The sequence below is a fragment of the Nerophis ophidion genome, linkage group LG02 (assembly GCF_033978795.1).
Source record: "Nerophis ophidion isolate RoL-2023_Sa linkage group LG02, RoL_Noph_v1.0, whole genome shotgun sequence".
NCBI classification, from domain to species: domain Eukaryota; kingdom Metazoa; phylum Chordata; class Actinopteri; order Syngnathiformes; family Syngnathidae; genus Nerophis; species Nerophis ophidion.
In genome coordinates this window covers 85,558,273-85,563,272 of record NC_084612.1, presented here as the reverse complement: position 1 = coordinate 85,563,272, position 5,000 = coordinate 85,558,273, and positions in this window count along the sequence as shown.

The window sequence follows — 5,000 nt, the reverse complement described above, 5'->3', positions numbered from 1 at the left end:
GATTGAACCAGGGACCCTCGGGTTGCGCACGGCCACTCTCCCACCAGCGCCACGCCGTCCCAGTAGCGTAGCAGGCTTAAGTATTTATTAAAAGCAAGGCAAAGTTGTTTTTTTAACAAGTGTATTTCATATTTTTGGCCGCACTAACATTACACACAGTTTGACCAGTAACACTGTGTTTAAATACAGGACAACAAAACACTGACTTAAATAGTGAATAAACATACTAAAATAAATATAAAAATAGGCTTAAATAGTGAATAAACTTCCATCCATTTCCTACTGCTTATTCCCTTTTGGGGTTGCGGGGGGCGCTGGCGCCTATCTCAGCTACAATCGGGCGGAAGGCGGGGTACACCCTGGACAAGTCGCCACCTCATCGCAGGGCCAACACAGATAGACGGACAACATTCACACACTAAGGACCATTTTCAATAACCATTGTACTAAAATAAATGTCCAAATATAGTTTAAAAGATAAAATAACAATGTACTTGATAGTTAAAAAAAGTAACTGGCATCGGAATGTAACGTCTTTCATGATAACCCTTGGATTACGTCTCGAGTGATGTCATTAAAAATCGAATGAAGGGATGGTGTTGCGTGCCACTAGATGGCGCTCTGTGCCCCCGCTTTAAATCATGCAAAGAATGTGTTCCTTTAATTCTGACATGTTTTACCGCATGCAATTATCGATCTTATTTGATCCAATTATTATAATTATCATCTGATCATGCAACACCGTAGTCCAAACATTTTATCACTCATGAAAAATAAGTATTTCAATATCAGTTTGCCATCTTAGCTTGAAAGCAAGTCATCCATCACAGCCATCAGTCGGGAATCAAAAAATGTAATCATCACAATTGCTCATGCAAATTGTGTATCGCAACTATTATACTTTTGTCTTCATGTACATTCACTGTTACAATTGGCCCTCTGATAGTTTATATACAGTCTGCAGTCTGATAGTTTACATACAGTCTGCAGTCTGATAGTTTATATACAGTCTGCAGTCTGATAGTTTATATACAGTCTGCAGTCTGATAGTTTATATACATTCTGCAGTCTGATAGTTTATATATAGTCTGCAGTCTGATAGTTTACATACAGTCTGCAGTCTGATAGTTTATATACAGTCTGCAGTCTGATAGTTTATATACAGTCTGCAGTCTGATAGTTTATATACAGTCTGCAGTCTGATAGTTTATATACAGTCTGCAGTCTGATAGTTTATATACAGTCTGCAGTCTGATAGTTTATATACAGTCTGCAGTCTGATAGTTTATATACAGTCTGCAGTCTGATAGTTTATATACAGTCTGCAGTCTGATAGTTTATATACAGTCTGCAGTCTGATAGTTTATATACAGTCTGCAGTCTGATAGTTTATATACAGTCTGCAGTCTGATAGTTTATATACAGTCTGCAGTCTGATAGTTTATATACAGCCTGCAGTCTGATAGTTTATATACAGTCTGCAGTCTGATAGTTTATATACAGTCTGCAGTCTGATAGTTTATATACAGCCTGCAGTCTGATAGTTTATATACAGTCTGCAGTCTGATAGTTTATATACAGTCTGCAGTCTGAGAGTTTATATACAGTCTGCAGTCTGATAGTTTATATACAGTCTGCAGTCTGAGAGTTTATATACAGTCTGCAGTCTGATAGTTTATATACAGTCTGCAGTCTGATAGTTTATATACAGTCTGCAGATAGTTTATATACAGTCTGCAGTCTGATAGTTTATATACAGTCTGCAGTCTGATAGTTTACATACAGTCTGCAGTCTGATAGTTTACATACAGTCTGCAGTCTGATAGTTTATATACAGTCTGCAGTCTGATAGTTTATATACAGTCTGCAGTCTGATAGTTTACATACAGTCTGCAGTCTGATAGTTTATATACAGTCTGCAGTCTGATAGTTTATATACAGTCTGCAGTCTGATAGTTTACATGCAGTCTGATAGTTTACATACAGTCTGCAGTCTGATAGTTTACATACAGTCTGCAGTCTGATAGTTTACATACAGTCTGCAGTCTGATAGTTTATATACAGTCTGCAGTCTGATAGTTTACATGCAGTCTGATAGTTTACATACAGTCTGCAGTCTGATAGTTTACATACAGTCTGCAGTCTGATAGTTTACATACAGTCTGCAGTCTGATAGTTTACATACAGTCTGCAGTCTGATAGTTTACATACAGTCTGCAGTCTGATAGTTTATATACAGTCTGCAGTCTGATAGTTTACATACAGTCTGCAGTCTGATAGTTTATATACAGTCTGCAGTCTGATAGTTTACATACAGTCTGCAGTCTGATAGTTTATATACAGTCTGCAGTCTGATAGTTTATATACAGTCTGCAGTCTGAGAGTTTATATACAGTCTGCAGTCTGATAGTTTACATACAGTCTGCAGTCTGATAGTTTATATACAGTCTGCAGTCTGATAGTTTACATACAGTCTGCAGTCTGATAGTTTACATACAGTCTGCAGTCTGATAGTTTACATACAGTCTGCAGTCTGATAGTTTATATACAGTCTGCAGTCTGATAGTTTATATACAGTCTGCAGTCTGAGAGTTTATATACAGTCTGCAGTCTGAGAGTTTATATACAGTCTGCAGTCTGAGAGTTTATATACAGTCTGCAGTCTGATAGTTTATATACAGTCTGCAATCTGAGAGTTTATATACAGTCTGCAGTCTGATAGTTTATATACAGTCTGCAGTCTGAGAGTTTATATACAGTCTGCAGTCTGAGAGTTTATATACAGTCTGCAGTCTGATAGTTTATATACAGTCTGCAGTCTGATAGTTTATATACAGCCTGCAGTCTTTTAGTTTATATACAGTCTGCAGTCTGATAGTTTATATACAGTCTGCAGTCTGATAGTTTATATACAGTCTGCAGTCTGATAGTTTACATACAGTCTGCAGTCTGATAGTTTATATACAGTCTGCAGTCTGATAGTTTATATACAGTCTGCAGTCTGAGAGTTTATATACAGTCTGCAGTCTGAGAGTTTATATACAGTCTGCAGTCTGATAGTTTATATACAGTCTGCAGTCTGATAGTTTATATACAGTCTGCAGTCTGATAGTTTATATACAGTCTGCAGTCTGATAGTTTATATACAGTCTGCAGTCTGATAGTTTACATACAGTCTGCAGTCTGATAGTTTATATACAGTCTGCAGTCTGATAGTTTATATACAGTCTGCAGTCTGATAGTTTACATACAGTCTGCAGTCTGATAGTTTATATACAGTCTGCAGTCTGATAGTTTATATACAGTCTGCAGTCTGATAGTTTACATACAGTCTGCAGTCTGATAGTTTACATACAGTCTGCAGTCTGATAGTTTATATACAGTCTGCAGTCTGATAGTTTATATACAGTGGGGCAAAAAGTATTTAGTCAGCCAGCGATTGTGCAAGTTCTCCCGCTTAAAATGATGACAGAGGTCTGTAATTTTCATCATAGGTACACTTCAACTGTGAGAGACAGAATGAGGAAAAAAAATCCAAAAATTCACATTGTAGGAATTTTAAAGAATTTATTTGTAAATGATGGTGGAAAATAAGTATTTGGTCACTTCAAACAAGGAAGATCTCTGGCTCTCACAGACCTGTAACTTCTTCTCTAAGAAGCTCTTCTGTCCTCCACTCGTTAGCTGTATTAATGGCACTTGTTTGAACTTGTTATCTGTATAAAAGACACCTGTCCACAGCCTCAAACAGTCAGACTCCAAACTCCACTATGGCCAAGACCAAAGTGCTGTCGAAAGAATTGTAGACCTGCACCAGACTGGGAAGAGTGAATCTACAATAGGCAAGCAGCTTGGTGTGAAAAAAATCAACTGTGGGAGCAATTATCAGAAAACGGAAGACATACAAGACCACTGATAATCTCCCTCGATCTGGGGCTCCATGCAAGATCTCATCCCGTGGGGTCAAAATGATCATGAGAACGGTGAGCAAAAATCCCAGAACCACACGGAGGGACCTGGTGAATGACCTGCAGAGAGCTGGGACCAAAGTAACAAAGGTTACCATCAGTAACACACTACACCAACAGGGAATCATATCCTGCAGTGCCAGACGTGTCCCCCTGCTTAAGCCAGTGCATGTCCAGGCCCGTCTGAAGTTTGCAAGAGAACACATGGATGATACAGCAGAGGATTGGGAGGATGTCATGTGGTCAGATAAAACCAAAATAGAACTTTTTGGTATAAATTCAACTTGTCGTGTTTGGAGGACGAAGAATACTGAGTTGCATCCCAAAAACACCATACCTACTGTGAAGCATGGGGGTGGAAACATCATGCTTTGGGGCTGTTTTTCTGCTAAGGGGACAGGACGATTGATCCGTGTTAAGGAAAGAATGAATGGGGCCATGTATCCTGAGATTTGGAGCCAAAACCTCCTTCCATCAGTGAGAGCTTTGAATGGTTGACCAAATACTTATTTTCCACCATCATTTACAAATAAATTTTTAAAATTCCTACAATGTGAATTCCTGGATTTTTCTTTCACATTCTGTCTGTCACAGTTGAAGTGTACCTATGATGAAAATGACAGACCTCTGTCATCATTTGAAGTGGGAGAACTTGCACAATCGCTGGCTGACTAAATACTTTTTTGCGCCACTGGTTGCGGGGGGCGCTGGCGCCTATCTCAGCTACAATCGGGCGGAAGGCGGGGTACACCCTGGACAAGTCGCCACCTCATCGCAGGGCCAACACAGATAGACAGACAACATTCACACACTAGGGCCAATTTAGTGTTGCCAATCAACCTATCCCCAGGTGCATGTCTTTGGAGGTGGGAGGGGCCTATCCCCAGGTGCATGTCTTTGGAAGAGGGAGGAAGCCGGAGTACCCGGAGGGAACCCACGCATTCACAGGGAGAACATGCAAACTCCACACAGAAAGTTCCCGAGCCTGGATTTGAACCCAGGACTGCAGGAACTTCGTATTGTGAGGCAGAC